This window comes from Notothenia rossii (genome assembly GCF_949606895.1).
Source record: "Notothenia rossii genome assembly, chromosome: 5".
Taxonomy (NCBI): Eukaryota; Metazoa; Chordata; class Actinopteri; order Perciformes; family Nototheniidae; genus Notothenia; species Notothenia rossii.
In genome coordinates, this window is record NC_136903.1 from 59,500,323 (window position 1) to 59,518,124 (window position 17,802).

A 17,802-nucleotide genomic window follows, 5' to 3' on the forward strand; every position below is an offset into this window, starting at 1 on the left:
TAGAGTTCAGTTTCACCTTTATTAATGTGTATGCACCCAATCAGGGCCCTGCACGTGTATCTGTGTTTCAGTTATTAAAAGACAAGCTAGACACTAGTGTACAGGGGGAGTGTGTTATACTCGGGGGGGACTGGAACGTTTGCACTAATGTCACTTTAGACAGAATAGGACGGGAGCCTCATCCTCAGTCGTCCCTTTTACTGTCACAGGTGATAAGAGAGGCTGACTTAGTGGATGTGTGGAGGATGAAGCATCCCTCCGTTAAACAATACACCTGGATGAGAATGCTAGATGGGGGCGTCAGTGCAGCCAGGCTAGACAGATTTTACATGTCTTCTTCTTTTATTACTCGTGCAGTGAACTGTCACATCCAACCTGTTGGTTTTACAGATCATCAGCTAGTTTCTTTGGATTTGGTTTTATCCAACACAGAGAAACCTAGATCGTTCTGGCAGTTTAATGTTAAAATTTTACAAGATTTGATTTTCTGTGAGAATTTTAATTTGTTTTGGATCAACTGGAAATCAAAGAAAGAGTCTTTTCCCTCCCTGAGTCAGTGGTGGGAGGTAGGAAAGGCTCAGATTAGAGTGTTCTGTCAACAGTATACAGCCTACAGTATTCCACTGCAAACACTAGGAGAGCTATAGAGCAGTTAGAGAGAGAGATCAGAGAGTTAGAGAGTGTGTCTGCTCGAAATATAGAACAGTCCCTCCTAAAACAACAACAGCTTAACTGTTTTCTTCAGGAGAAAGCCAAGGGAGCTCTGATTAGAGCCCGTTTTACTTCCATGAGAGACATTGATGCACCAACCACCTTTTTCTTCAACCTGGAGAGGTCTGTGGGCCAAAGGAAGCAGATGGTATGTCTGCGTCTTCCCGATGGACAGGTAACCTCTGAACCTGCTGAGATGAGGAGACATGCAGTGTCCTTCTACACGGACCTGTTCAAAGCCGAAGGTTGTGACGTGGAAGCCGCTGATGAACTTTTTCAGGGTCTTCCACAGCTGAGTCCAGCCGAAAGTGACACCTTGGGCTCTGACATTACGCTGGAGGAACTGACCTCTGCGGTGACACAGATGGCCTCCGGCAAGGCTCCGGGCATAGACGGTTTACCTGCAGACTTTTTAAAACATTTTTGGAGCATTCTAGGACATGATTTGTTGGATGTATTGATGGAGTCCTTTGGGAAAGGGACTCTTCCAGCTTCCTGTAGGCGTGCAGTGATTTCACTGTTGCCTAAGAAAGGAGATCTAACCCTGCTGAAGAATTGGAGACCTGTGGCTCTCTTATGTACGGACTATAAGATACTGTCAAAGGTTTTAGCTAACAGACTGAAGTGTTTTATCGAACTTCTTGTTGGTACTGATCAAACATATTGCATCCCTGGCAGATCAATTGTGGACAATTTGTTTTTGATGAGAGACACTTTTGATGTTTGCAAACTGTACAATATAAATGTTGGTATTATTTCTATTGACCAAGAGAAGGCCTTTGATCGTGTGGATCACACTTTTCTGGCTGCCACATTGCAGGCTTTTGGTGTTGGGGAGCATTTTTTGTCCTGGGTGAAGTGTTTGTACAGTGATGCATGTTGTGTTGTGAAAGTGGGGGGAGGGCTGAGCAGACCTGTACCAGTTAAAAGGGGGATCAGGCAGGGCTGCCCTATCTCAGGCCTATTATATAGTATTGCCATCGAGCCACTTTTGTGCAGGCTTAGAAACCGGCTGAGGGGCCTGAGTCTGCCAGTGTCAGCTCAGGCCCCCCCGGTGGTTGTATCAGCTTATGCTGATGATGTCAGTGTTTTTATCCAGGGTCAGCGAGATATCCAGGAGCTACAGGACAGTTTAGTTTTGTATAGGAAGGCTGCCTCAGCCAAAGTTAACTGGGAGAAGAGTGAGGCAGTTTTGGTAGGTCAGTGGAGTTTAGAAAATAGGCCCAGTCTTCCTGGTAACCTCAGCTGGGGAAACGAGGGTTTAAAGGTCCTGGGAGTTTGGTTGGGGTCTGAGGACATGGTGGCACAGAACTGGGAGGGATTGCTGGGAAAGGCGCGAGCAAAATTAGCTAAATGGAAATGGCTGCTACCCCAGCTGTCCTACAGGGGAAGAGTTCTTGTAGCCAACAATCTGGTTGCCTCATCTTTGTGGCACAGACTCCAGGTGTTAACCCCACCGCCGGACCTCATGAAACAACTGCAGCGGCTCCTCGTGGATTTCTTCTGGTCGGGTCATCACTGGGTGCCAGCATCGGTCCTGTACCTCCCTGTGGCGGAGGGGGGGCAGGGCCTTGTGGACATTACTGCGAGGACTGCTGCTTTTAGACTGCAAGCAGCTCAGCGGCTGCTGTATGGTGCCTCTCCCTGCTGGCTGGCTATGGCCCGGCTGTTGCTCTGGAGGGCAGGGGGCTTTGGTTTTGATAAACACCTGTTTCTGCTGAAGGCCCCTGCGTACAAGATAACTGGACTTGCACCTTTTTACTGCTCAGTCATCAATGCCTGGAAGATTCTGAGTTTTACCAGACCACCCGACCCCCGGCCTGGGATGTGGCTGTTTGAGGAGCCCCTGTTTGACACTGGTTTTCTTTCCGGAACCATTTTCTCTTCAGCCGCCCTAAAAAATGCGTTCATTGAAGCGGGAGTGGTAAAACTTGGCCATTTGACAGGGATCTCCACGGAAAAACTGGCTGAGGTGACGGGCATTCGATCAACTCGAGTTCTGGAGAACCTGGTAGAAGAGGTGTGGCAGTCGCTGTCGCCATCCCACCGGACTTTTGCTCTGGATGCAGATCTGGCCGACCAGTGGAGAAAGGGACATGATTATGTTTTTCCTGCCTTGAGGGTGGGTCCTGCGGTGGGGGAATGGAGAGAGGAGGATGGTCTCCTGCTATCACTGGGGACTCTAACACCTGGAATGTTCAGCTCCTGCAATGGGAAGAAGCTATATCTTAGCTGCGTAAAGGTGCTAAACCTCAGCTCGCTCGCAGGCGTCAGAGAGTCGAGGTGGACAGATGTGTTTGGTTTGGGCTCTTCCCCTCAGGGCAGCTGGCGGATCCTGTATAAGTCTCCCGTTGAAAAACGGATGGCTGACATCCAATGGAGAATTATACACGGTGCAATAGCCACTAACAAATACAGGGCTCATTTTGACCCAGGCACAAGGGGGGGCTGTCCGTTCTGTTTTATGGCAGAAACATTGGAGCATTTAGTGGTGTCCTGTCCCCGGTTGGCTGGTCTTAAAAAAATGTTACAGGAGTGGGTGGAGGGGTTCGGGGAGGTTTTCTCCATACCACTTTTTGTCCATGGCCCCAAATACATCCTGAAAAAGAAGGAAATCCTACTATGGATCAATTTCTTGTTTGCTAATGCAAAATTAGCAATCTGGAAAAGTAGGAAGAACAAACTTGCTGGAGTAGGGTGGACGGATGCAGTGCTCTGTCTGAGGGGGCTGGTGGCAGCGCGTCTGAGGGTGGAGCATGCATGCTGATCAATCATCTACAGGGGTTTCTGGATGTGTGGGCTGTTGGGCAGGTTCTGTGCTCACTGGGGGAAAATGACTCTCTAATATTGAAGTTTTAAAGGGTAGGTGAATTTTTTTGTTTTTAAGGTGTGTAAAAGATGATGTTTTGAAATGGGTAAAACGTTTTCAAATGACATTTATTTGGTAGACGTGAAAATCTGTTTATTTATTTGATTTGTGTAATGTTTTTTGTTTTTTGTTTCGGTGTATAGTTAAAACAAATGGAAATACAATTTTGTTTTAAAAATCAAAATCTTCTTCTTCTTCTTCTTCTTCTTCTTCTTCTGTGCTGACATACTTTATATCAGCCTGTATACCTGTCTCAGGGGTTTCCCTTGTCTTTTTATTGCAGGCCTTAACTCTTTAGAGCACATAAGTACAAATGTTGCGCACATCATTTTTAAGCTCTTTTACATTTGTGGAAATAGACAGGCGACTGATCTCCAGGGTATATCTGTTTCAAAGGTTCTTGTGATGGATGGGACACATCTTCTTCCTTCCAAAGTGTGTGTGTGTGTGTGTGTGTGTGTGTGTGTGTGTGTGTGTGTGTGTGTGTGTGTGTGTGTGTGTGTGTGTGTGTGTGTGTGTGTGTGTGTGTGTGTGTGTGTGTGTGTGTGTGTGTGTGTGTGTGTGTGTGTGTGTGTGTGTGTGTGTGTGTGTGTGTGTGTGTGAAGTAAGGGATAATGTGCAGCGACGCGGTCATTATGGGGAAAAGAACACCAACAGGCCGATCAGGACTTCTTTGTGCAGATGTGAGCGTCCTTAACAACGGTCAATAAATCCATCAGAATCGAGTATTCAACTAAACCATGTAATAGCATGTGTTAACATTCAGATTGTATTATATATATTAATGTAGTCCTTTTTGTGTTTCTTTATTATGCTATTACATGAAGTTGTATGCCTACAAGGTTAGGAAAAATAGTCAAATGGATTTTTGAACAAATCCTGAAATAGATACAAATCAGAGTGTATCTACTGTAGATGATAACACTCATATTATCGCTGTTAAATTAGCTTTTTTATGAAATGAGAAATATCTCTTCAAAGAAAAGTATCTGGTGCATTTTTCAGTACTTTTTTCGAAACTTGATGTTACGTTTACATCTCGAAAGTACATTTAGTTTTAATGATTCGTACCAGGCCTTCTTTAACACAGGTTACATGTAATACCAAAGTTCTCCATCTCCAGGGCCCAGGGCCCAGGAGTTCAAAACTTTTAATCCTTATCTGATCAGATCAGATTTGGATTTTGGGGAGTTCAAAACCAAAAAACAGGATTAGGATCACTTTGATATCCGACCAGATCAGGAAATCCAATCCAAGCTTTAATCCAGATCAAATCTTCAAAACGGGTAGTTCAAACCGACAACACAGGATTGGGATCAGTTTGATCCCAAAAAACTGGATTATCCTGATCCCACCAGAGGGGTGGATTTCCAGTGGATTACCAGAGCAAAATGTACTGTACCATTTATTTAAAAATATGTTTCAATATAAATAAGATGGCAACGTTTGTTAACTGAAATAATACACAATTTTTAGCCTTCATGGCAAATCCATTTTATTTTTCATTTTTTGGTCACGTTTGTGGTGGCCTATTTTGCTTTCAACCAAATGTTGATGACATAAATGTTTATGCTCATGAAAGTATCACAACAAAGATTGTCAATCACAAATGTAATTTAGATTAAAGAAAAAATACCTTCAAAAAAAAAAAAGTCCATCTGTCATCACCTTTCAAAAGTAATTGCTGACAATAGATGTCTGTAATGTGGTCTCTTGTCTTCCTTGTATTATTTTTCATGTCCACTCGATGGCGATCGGTAGGATTAAAGCACTGATATTCAGGATCTAGTCATCTTGAAAAATCGTAATCTGGATCAGGCTGATCCTATCCTGAATTGCTTTGAACTCCAGGGACAAAATCTGGCCGACTTGTCTGATCCTGGATCACAAAAAATGGGATTTCAAAATCGGATCGGATCTGATTGAGATTAAAAGTTTTGAACTCCTGGGCCCAGGTGCTTATCTGACACTGGCAGATAAAACTAAAGGCTGTGTAGAATTGCCATTTTAGTTACAAGAAAAAACGTTATGATGGCCTTTTTATCTATTAGGAAAAGTACCAACAGTAATTGTGCATGTTTTATGTATGTATAACCTGTGTAATGTGTTTGGGTGTGTATTCTGGTGTGTGTGTTTCCTGTGGGTTTGTAGGTGTTGTGTGTTTGATCAGAGCCTGGGTGTTCAGGAAGAACAGTCAGGAGTCGAGGTGTCAGAGACACGATGTGCAGATAATCCTGCGTTGCCATGGGGTGCCACTAAACAGTCTATAACTCACGCACACACTGAGCATCTGTTGCACATTTACCCTGTGGTCATGGCCCTGTGGAACCCCGGCTTCTCCTCTCTTTCTCTCCCTTTGTTTCAGAAAGGCTTTTCTGATCCCTCTTGGTCTCTTCCAAAGAGCAGCCATAACTCTCCTCTCTCTTCATCATCCTGTGTTTCCTCTTTCTGTTGCCCCATGTCTCCTCCTTCAAACTGTAAATCTCACTTTTGAGATTTATATGTTAAACCATTGGGAAAACATATTAAAGAAGCATTTATATTATTAAAGCAGGCTGGTGTTTTTTGCAATGTATCAAAGTCTGGAGCAGCACATTTAAAGGAGATGAAATGACATTGAAGTTATATTTAAACATTACATTATGCTTTTGTGGTTCATGATTTGTACTTTTAAGGGATATGTTAATACTCCAGCATACAGTGTTATAGCAATTAAGACATTATACACAATTGTGATCTTCCATCTTTTTAATGATAATGCCATCATGCACAACAACTTTAATCTTTATATAGACCACCCTCGGAAGCCGGCCTCTTCGACGTAGGACCAGACATGCGGGCATGGCTACACAACACCGAGTTGGACCTCTGACGTTACATGAAAGAAGAAGAAGAATGCACAACAACATTTAAAACTGATGTTTTAATGGGAATGTTTAATAGGACACCCCAATTTATTGAAATGTAATTTAAATCACAGTATGGATAGTGTATTATTCAAATCGCCAACGGTGTAATATCTCTGCTCACAGAAAAAATATGTTTAATAAAAAATGTTGAATCAGGTATTGTGGTGCTCAAGAGAAGTCAAGGCCAACACATTTTATTTTTATTTAAAGATAAATCCTTGTTTGAAGTATCAGAGCTCTCATAGAGAGGCCATCCTGCAAGTCATCAACGTTAATACAGTAATGTTTATTATGTACTTTCTTCCAGTGCGTTGCATGTACTAAAGTACATATCCTCAAATATATATTGTGCTTTATTCAGGTACTTATACTTTATCATTTATTTTTTATTTGATACTACTTTGCAAGTTTACACAATTTTTTTATGCCAAAATTCAACTTTTTACTACACTTAATGTACTTACTTAACAGATGTAAATACATCAAATACAGATAGCTAATACATAAAATAGATATAACTCAGTAATTTTAAATATATAAATATATTCTAAAATGGGCTATTACCAATTGCAAGTACTTAAACTTAAAGTTTATTTTGATGACAATACTTTTGTGCTTTCAGTTCAGTAGGATATGGAATGAATTGAGTATATTTATGCTTCGTGAAAATCGAGTTACTTATTCCACTACAGATTTATTCTATTGAGAAACGATGCAGGAGCTTTAAGCTCATTTTATTTGCCACATATAGGAATTCTACACACAAACTGCATAAAAACCGAACACACACACACACACACACACACACACACACACACACACACACACACACACACACACACACACACACACACACACACACACTTCCCTTATCTACCAGCAAAGGGAAGTGGTTATAATCCCACTAATTGTTCTTCTTACTATTCATTCACACAGAGGAAGCACTATGTAAAAGGGAGTGATTTCATTTTTGCAGAGCTACAAAAGAAAGTGTTTGTATGAAATGTGTGTGAAATCTTAAAATGATTATAGTGCAATCCGGGGTTTACAGACAACACATTTTCACATCTAACTTGCCAATATGACTATTTTAAGAATGAAAAGTTCATCCTAAAACCAATGAAAAGAACAACAAGCATTTCGCCAAAATGTGTCTGTTTTTCATTCATGTTGGTAAATGGTGAACTCTGAAGTAACTTAATTGTTTATTAAGGTCTGTTTTAATAACAAAAAATATAGTTTGAGAGTACTGGGAGATCACATAAAGGAGTTGTAAGACATTGATTGATGACATTATATAAAATTATCAATTAAAAAAGGCAGAAAGCCCATATAATAATCTTTGAGAAAAAAATGACGTGTAACCACATAACTCAACTTCAAATATTTTCCCTGTGCGAATACATGTGCAAATGGTTGGCTTTGTTGTGTTTTAACGTCCAAACTGCCACATGTGGAGCAGGAACGTACGTGTACGGACAAAACATTTGAAGTTGTCAAAGTGAAATGATGGAGGGAGTACGAGCCCCTGCTGCCAGCGGTTGACTGCTGGGGAAGAGAAACGCTTTACCCTCCAACCTCCATGTCCAGCACTGTGTGTATCTGTGAAGTTAAGTGTGTGCTAACAATGTGTTTAGTGGCAGTCTGTCAGCAGCTGGTTATGTCTTTGGGGTAAATAAAGGTCTTTCAGTCAATAAAGAAAATAGCAGCTTGGCATTTTAATAACCTGCCTTTGTTTTGATGGAGAAGCCTGTGCGTGCTGTTGCGGTCAACCTGCAGCCTTCAGGAAATGTGTCTTCATACTTGACTCACAGGAGAATATGTTTTTGAGGTGAAAAAAAACTTCAACCCTTAATTCATATTTAATGGCTGCTGGTAAGGTACGTTAATGACATACATTATAGTTTTTCTGACGATTATTTCTGGTCCAAAACAGCACCTGTTATTTCCTTTTTAGCTTATCTTATAAACTTAACATTTTTAGCGTTCTTTAGCTTTGAGACCCAGGAAAGGCGTGCAGTGAAGCAGTTTTCTAACTTAGATCAAACTAGTATTTTTCTTTACGGTATGCATGCAGACCCTTTTATGGTTGTTCAGCTTGTTGGACTTTTATCCCCTGCTTGGCATACTTCAGTGAGTTGTTTATATGGTTTTTCAGTTCACTCCTCTATAAAACATATTTTTCCCATTATCGGATGACATTCCTGTTTTGTTTTTTTGTCTTTTTAAATAATGGGAGATGAGCAGCTGTGCCTACCAAGATTGTGTTTCTTTACCTAAATCGTTTTTATATGTTCCTACTCTGTTTCTTCTGTTGCTGTAACTCCATTTAACAATACTTATATATACACAGTAGAAATGTTCGTAGAAAGCTGCACTCAACTTACTGAGTACAGTATCTTTCATAACTGGACCTCGGTTCTTTCCTCTTAGCTAACATTTAAGCTAACTGGTTGCTCTCGCTACAATAGCCGCTCCGGGTAAAAAAATGGGAAAGCAGACGAAACTTCAACAGTGGTATTAATAAACGGACAGCATTAATATATACCCACATGATAGCTAAGGTCAGAGGAGCTTTATTTAACAGCTGTTCTTATGTCTGTGACCCCTCCTTTTGTTAATTGATAAGCCTGAAACATGCACTTGTCAAGGTTCAGAGGCACATTTACCAAATATGGCAGTAGTCATCAATTATCTTAAGATAATTTAAGATATACTTAATTGATCCAAGTAATACACAGCAGCATGTAAAACATGCAATTTATTGTTAGTTTGTAATTCTACTCCACTACAAATCAGAGGTTAACCTGGTATTTTTACTCCACTACATTTATTTTAGTTACTTTGCAGATTCTGATTAATGATTTGGAATATAAACAACCCTTAAAGCAGACTTTAGTTACACCTGAGTAAAATTCAGGGAAGGTGATTGTCAAGTGCCAACAATCAGGAGAGATATTTGATAGTTGGTGCTTGAGAAGACTAAACATTTAACTGCAGATCCCTATAAAGTATATTAATTACTCGTTATTCTCTACTAATAGTTAATTAAAGACTGTATATCAGGGGTAATCAACTAAAATTCAACGAGGTCCAGTTAGAGAAAATCTCCCGATGCAAAGGTCCGGAACATAAAAATGTCAAATAAAGAAAGTACAATTCAAAAACAACAATATTTATTGTCAATTTACATTGACCGATTATAGAACAATATCAGTCTTTACACATCATAACAATTAAACAGTTTTAAAGTTTCTCCTTCTTTCCCTCTTATATTGCAGTCCCTCACTCACTTTTTTTAAATTCAGTGCGAGAATTGAGCTTGAGCTTGTCCTGCAAGGAATTTGTAAATCTGGGCTGAAATGGTTACTCATTGGTTACAGGGATGCAAACACAGGTATGGTGAAAAAAGAGAGAACTATTCGAAGCAGAAAGAAACAGCGTAATATACCATCTGACAAAGGCCTGTGCTATAATGCTTAAATTAACTGGCTATTCTTTGTAATATACTCAGATCAATAGGAGACAGAGATGTTAAGTTATAAATCAAGGGTTTTTATTATTATTTACAGCAGGGGTGGGGAACCTTTTTCCTTTCAATTTTTAAAACATCCTTCGAGGGTCGTACAAATTATTGAACTCAATCTCTGCTTAAAAAAACTAAAATCACAGCCCATTCATTTCGCCTTTCTTTCATGCTGTGCAAAGAAAAAGCAACCTCTTAATCCAGATATTTTACCATGACTCGCGCCTGCATGCATGTGCACGGTTGTGGCATGACCACCAAAACAGAAAGATATGGACACAAGATGTGTGCAAATGTATTTAGTAACCTAGTGGGGGGGGGGGACCTAACCTCCTCTAGGGGGATCCGGGGGCATGCTCCCCCGGGATGATTTTTTTTTTTTTAATATTGAAGTTAAAAGCATCAATCTGGTGCACTTTGAGAGCAAAATGAAGAGATCTATGGATACATCTTTCAACACCCATATGAAATAGAACTGTAAGCAGATTTTTCTTTTTGGATATTTTACAAATCACTCCCCTTTTAAACTCTATTCTTGTTATTTTTAACAACTTTATTGTTACTGTCATATAGTATTTTATACATGTTTTTCATTTAGTCTCATTAATAACTAATGATCATATCAAGGTGTGCCTTAACCTCACTGAGCTGAGTTTATTTGAGCCTCTCAGGAGAGAGCTCTCTTCCACCTGGTTGTAGAAAAGCTCTTTAAAGAGCAACTTGCAGGTTGTTTTTTTTACTACATTTATGCTTAACCTTACCTGAAAATTACAATTAAAAATGTTAAAGCAGGATTATATATGTTTTACAAGACATAAGGGCAGGAATTCAGAGGAAAAGGAGCCGTTTTGAGCTCTGCTACTAAAAACTGCTTTTTTTTTACGTCATACGTCAAACGCGTCATATTACGTCACATGGGGGAGTTAACTTTCTCGGACTCGTTCTCTGCCCAATCCGCGGTAGTAGTTTGTAGTTGGTTTGAGCGGTTGCGATTTAGTGAGCTGGTATTTTTTCGGTAATTTTACATTGCATTTCACCATTTGTAATCAAAGTGAACTTATGTTTGTGCAGGTTGCACAAACTCCAGCCTGTCAGGGCATCGAGTCCTCAGTTTCCCTCACGGGAAAAGGACCGGAGCTAACGTTCGTTCCTGGGTGCGTTGTGCATCCACCTCCCTGCAGCACTATACTCCGTCTCCACAGCTTTATCAAGAAACCATATTACATCTCTCTCCCCCCCTTCGCTGCTCTCTCTCTCCCCCCTTCGCTGCTCTCTCTCCCCTCCGGTACACAGCACTGTAAGACGTAGTGTACAGTTGCATTAGGTAACGCTGTGGTGGCTGTACTGCTCCAGCCGTCTCCTTTGTGTTTGTTTGTTTCCCCCTGTCTGTGTTGTTTGTGTGGGCGTGGTGGCTGTCACTCCTGGCTTCCGGCTCAACCTCCACTCACCTGCTGCAATCAGCTGTGCACCCTCCCCGATTACACACCTGCTTTCCATCAAGCCATTTACAACGGCATATCAACTGAGGCTCCACAACCTTTCTCCGCCAGATCGTCAAGTATCAGCCGTATCTCGCGTCTCCCCTCCAGTCAGCACCGTAGTGTGGAGTTGCATTAGGTAACGTGAGATACGGCTGATACTTGCGCATTAGTTTCTGTTATGGATCAGTATCAACAATCCTGCCAGTAACGTTACTATATTATCAATACTACTTTAGTTATAGCCTGATATATGATTTCTAACTTTACAATGTTGTGATGTGACATTAGCTAACATGCTAACGACGGTCACTCACCAAGACAGCTGCTCTGTTCTCCACTGGTTCGCCACACACCAAAGCTCCATTTCTCTCCGATGGCCGTTATTTTTTCTAATCCTTGGCTGCTCCTGGTCTCTTGGACGCCTAGCAGGCTCATAATTATAATCATATGCATTCGAATATATATTTTCAACCTCTTCTGTGTCTAAACTAGCATTTTGATCCATGTTTATTCATACGTCAGACCGGCCGCTCTCCCCCTTGTTTCCCCCATGTTACGTCACACGCGGGAGGTCACGTGCGGAGGCTTTTTTATGCGGAAGTGAAAATGTCTGACTAGAACGACGCCAGATGTCACTGTAGTGTATATTTCTGTATATGTTTGGGAAAATCTAGTGTATTAATCATTTTCCTACACATTTATTCACTGGTGTCTCTAACCTGCAAGTTGCTCTTTAAATGTGTTAGCATAGCTAGCTAACCAGATGCTAATAACAACAGATCGCCACTGTGCTTACAACTACAAACTAATACAAAGGGCTGGAGCGGCGTTCCGGTGCTCTCCGTCAGCACTCCTTTCAGACGAGACATATACCACGTGAAGACACGTTACGCTCGTGTTGTGTTCAAGGAACCTGTCCTTGGCCAGGAAAAACAGATACTCGCTTGTTTAATTATTTTTGCGGTCTAGATTTCTTCTTCTTTTTTGAAGTGAGAAGTTGTCCGTCAGTCGGACTGACGGACGGACCCCCCCCCCAAAAAAAACGGAAACTCTTCGAATTACACAAGCCACCCAAATCAGCGTTAAAAAAGCGGGAGGTGCCGAAATATCCCCTATTAATGTATTGATTATAGGTCCGGGTCCGTATAGGTCGGCGTCTGGGTCCGGATCCGGACCGCGGTCCGCCTGTTGCCGACCCCTGCTGTATATAATGGCTATTTTCTAAAGTTTATTGACATATCATATACACAACTACGGTGTAGTTATGCAATGAATTAAAAACTTGGGTCGCAGGTTCCTCAACAGTGCATTACAAGACATCTATCAATATGTGTCTATACCTCCACCATTAAACTGTCAAATTCTGCACATTTCTTATGCTGTCTACATACATCTTATAAGAGTATCATTAATATGTATAATATCAGTTGTGACATGATGTGATGCGCCGGTGAAGATGGCCACATTGTCTTTTGGCTCCTCTCCAACTTTGCCCTTTTTCATAATTTTTTAGATTTTATTTCCTTTTTGCCGTTTGCTTTTAACATGGTTCGCAACATGTAAACCGACCGAACCAACTCTGCTATATAATATAGCAGAGAGGAACTTCTTCACATCAGAAACATTGTGGACAATAGCCCACCGACAGGCAATGGAGATTCGCCATGGCTACCTGTTGTCCTACCTGAGAGGGCCGGGCTGCTGGTCGGACTGAGACAACGAGAAAACCGAGCCCCTCTTCCGAGTATTCTTCTGGCTAATGTTCAATCGATTGAAATCAAGCTAGATGAACTCAGAAGTCAGATTGCTTTTCAACGGGACATTAAGAACTGTAACGTGTTCATTCTCACTGAGACCTTACCATGGCAATAGACAAAACCCATAGACCTGAACATGACAAGAGACAAAAACGAACTGACACTGAACACTGGGAGACAGGGGAATTTAAACACACGACAATAATACACAGGTGGGAACAATCAGGGGCGGGGCTGATACTGATGAGCACAGGAGACACAGAAGGGATGACAGGTGAAAACGATCAGGAAATTAGACACACCAGAGAAACTAACGATGACAGAAAGGAAAACACGGGGAGAAAGACCAGGCAATACACAGGGAGGAAAACATGACAAGGAGAACAGAAAAACACCCACAACCAGACACACAAAACTAAAAACGTGACACAACACAAGAATCGTGACAAGGTGCTATATATATAAACTTGCCTTGCCTTGTAGGGATAAGTAATAAGGAAGCTAGGAGTGATTTTCGGTGCAGTAATAGGTTAGCATTTTTCGCTCGGGCTAACTCAGAGGCTCACTTTAGCATTGTGTGTTTTTTTTTAAATAAAAAATGAAAAAGATCAGTTAAATTAGTTTTTTCCCGTTATATGGATATAAAATATTCATAGTTTATTCAATATTAAGGTTCCTACGTTGTTTCCTGCAAATGACGCAATTTCGGCCCCGGAACTGGGTCCGTGGGGCTTAAGAGGTTAACATGACCCAGTGGTCCAGTTAATAATATCAAACATAATATTAACTTTAATGTGAAATTAAAACAGAACAGTAAAGACAAAAACAGTTTCTGGTGTCCGTGTGAGGCCCCATCTCTCTCGAATTGAAGCTTATGCATTGGACCATGAACCTACACCTGTAACAGTTAAAGACAGGCAACTGTTGAGGAGTTGGAAAGGTAGCTTCTGAAGATGTTAGAAATAAGGTACACACAGCATGCAATGCCATAATAACTTTGTATCATTAGTGTAGGACACTTATGTATGTATAAGATCTGAAGATGTGTCGTTTTATTCATGTTTTCACATAATTTTACAGGATATTGCTATATTATTTCACACGTTTTACTTCTACACATTAATATCTGATTTGTAAAGCATCACAGACAGAAAGGTATATCCGTCATTTAACGGTAAGCTATTGAAATTCTGATTCCATAGATGTGTCTCCCATCCCCCAAAACCCCTGACTATTCTCTCAACTCAGTATTTACATTCTTATATTCAAAGAAAATCAGTAATATCTTTAAAAACTAAAAGTCCCTTTCTCCAGTTCTTTGGAGACAGCGCATCCCAGATAAGTGAGAGGACGCTGGCGTTGCTTGTTCGCCGCTTCTCCGTCTGCGTTTTAACTTTTCTTGCCTTGTAAAAAGGCAAGGCGTTTTAACTTTTCTTGCCTTGTAAAAAGTGTTCGTTTTGACTGCTGGATTATATATAGCCTACTGTTCTGTCACAACTGTGATGATCGCATTGTTCAGTTTTTTCATCTGGCTACTCACCATTTCTGTAGATCAGCTGTCTGGGGCTAGCTACCTGTCAGCTGTTAGCATCGACATCCGCCGAATCCCATTTTTCCCCTGGGTTTTTGGCTCGGACTTCCACCTCTCTCGCCACCTGGATTATCCCTAAACCGGATTGACTGTTGCCTTGAGGGCCGAACTGTCCGTGAGTTAGCTCCGATCATTGCACCGCGGAGTGCTGTTGCTCGAGGCTCGGTCGCTAGCCGGTTAGCTGCTGTGGATATGGTGCTTCAATACTCTGCTCTCCAACTTCGGAGTTTTTTCAGCTCTACTGCACCAATCTGCCTGGATGCCATCAGATCATCAGGACTCTTGCAGCGCCCCCGCTACATACACAGATCATCCCACTACAAATTTATTCACACAAATTCTAGTATTCCTATGGTACAATCGGCTCTGCATTTCCGTGTTGCTTGTCGACGTCATCTAAACACACGTCACGTGCGCACCAGCTGTTTGAAGCCCCTGGCCTGCTCTGACAGTAGCACTCCTCCTGTCTCCTCTGCAGCCACCTTCATGCTGCTCAATACCCGCTCCCTCAACAATAAAGCACTACTCATCCATGACATCATCATTGATAGGAAACTTGATTTCTTATGTTTAACGGAGACATGGCAGAACCAGCAGGATTTCTTCGCTCTCAACCAAGCTACTCCCCCAGGCTACGTTTACCTCCATAAATCTCGCTCCACGGGCCGCGGCGGCGGGCTGGCTGTCATCCACCGAGCAGGCATCCAGGTCAGGGAGATTCCCTCTCCACATATCACCTCTACTCCAGGTTGCCCTGATTTACCGCCCCCCCAAAGCTTCCACCACCTTCATGTCCGAGCTGAGTGAGCTTCTGTCCTCTCTCTGCTCTAAATCACCTTCCACCTATCTGCTGGGAGATTTTAACATCCACGTCGACTCCACCAGCTGTAGCTTTGCCGCAGAATTTCTGTCACTTCTGGACTGCCTCAACATAACACAGCATGTCCAGGGCCCCACCCACTCCAAAGGTCACACGCTGGATCTAGTTTGCTCCACTGGTGCCCCCCCCTCTCACCTGCAGCGCCTAGACCTGGCAGTATCAGACCACCATGCCATCATCTTCACCATCCCCATCCCCCTGCCTAGGCAGCGCCCCAGGCGCACAATCACCTTTAGAGACACCAAATCAGTGAGTGCATCAGCCCTATCAGACCTCCTCATAACCCACATGGCCCCGGCTCTCTCCGACACTTCGCCGGAAGTGTTGGTGGCCCGCTACAACACTGTCCTCTCTCTCAGCCTGGACTCTCTGGCTCCCCTCAGAAGCCGGACGGTGTCTTTTCTCCGCCCGGCACCATGGTTCATCTCTGATCTTCGCACAATGAAGCCAACTGGTCGTTGGCTGGAGCGGCTTTCCAGACGAACTGGCCTCACCGTCCATCGTATGGCCTTGGTGGACCATGTGAGGTCCTACAAGGAGGCTCTCTCCAAGACCAAGACCGCCTACTACTCCTCCCTCATCACCTCACAACAAAATCACCCCAGATCCTTGTTCTCCACCATCAATCGACTGCTCCGCCCCCTCCCTGCCACGTACACTGCTGAAGCTCCTGACCTCTGCTCCAAATTCCTCAACTTTTTTCAGGCTAAGGTGATCTCCATTCATCAACAACTCCTGGTGCCCGCCCCCTCCCCCTCTCTGCACTGGCCCCTGACACAGAAATGCACACTCCCAGCTCAACCCCTCAATCCCCAATGCTCTCTCTCCTCCTTCTCCCCAGTGGATGTTCCACTGGTCTCGAAGCTGGTGACCAATGCTAAGGCATCCACCTGCTCCCTTGACCCCATGCCCACGGTGCTGGTCAAGGCCTGCCTTCCCACCCTCTGCCCCATCATAACAGACATCATCAACTCCTCTCTGTCATCTGGAATAGTTCCCTCCTGCTTCAAAACCGCCTCCATCACTCCCATCCTCAAGAAGCCTGTTCTTGACCCTGAGGAGCTGAACAACTACCGACCGATCTCCAACCTTCCTTTCCTTAGTAAAACCTTGGAAAGAGCAGTCGCCGCCCAGCTTCATCAACATCTGTCCAACCATGAGTTCTACGAACCCCTACAGTCAGCCTACAGAGCACATCACAGCACAGAGACCGCCCTCCTCAAGATCACTAAGGACCTCCTTCTCGCTGCTGACTCCGGACAAATCAGTATTCTCATCCTCCTCGACCTCTCTGCGGCCTTTGACACCGTTTCTCATACAGTCCTCCTGAAATGCCTCTCCGACAACCTTGGCATCACTGGCACAGCTCTGTCATGGTTTCAGTCCTATCTCTCAACCAGGTCTCAGTTTGTCAGCATCAACGGCTCATCCTCCCCCCCGGCCCCAGTCAACCATGGTGTCCCCCAAGGCTCCGTGCTTGGTCCCCTACTTTTCACCATTTATATGCTCCCCCTTGGCCAGATCATATGTCACTTCGGTCTCAATTTCCACTGCTACGCTGATGACACTCAGCTCTATCTCAGCACCTCACCATCTGCTCAGCTCCCTCCACAGTCTCTGGTCAATTGTCTCCATGCCATAAAAACCTGGATGACAGCAAATCTACTCAAACTCAAAAGTAAGAAGACTGAGCTCATGGTTGTGGCCCCCAAGGCACTGCTCCGGAAGGTTGGGGATCTCCTCCTCCACATTGACGGCTGTTCCATCTCCCCGTCTCCCGAAGTCCGTAACCTGGGTGTCATCCTTGACTCAACTCTCTCATTTCAGTCACATATCAAATCCGTCACCAAGTCTGCCTTCTATCACCTCAGGAACATCTCCCATCTACGACCATCACTCTCCGATTCCGTGGCCGAGAGCCTCATCCATGCATTCGTCTCCTCCCGGTTGGACTACTGCAACGGAGTCCTGTTCGGGGTTCCCAGTAAAGCCCTGGACAGGCTCCAGTATGTGCAGAACTCGGCTGCCAGGGTGCTCACTCACAGCACATCACCCCCACCCTCATCCACCTCCACTGG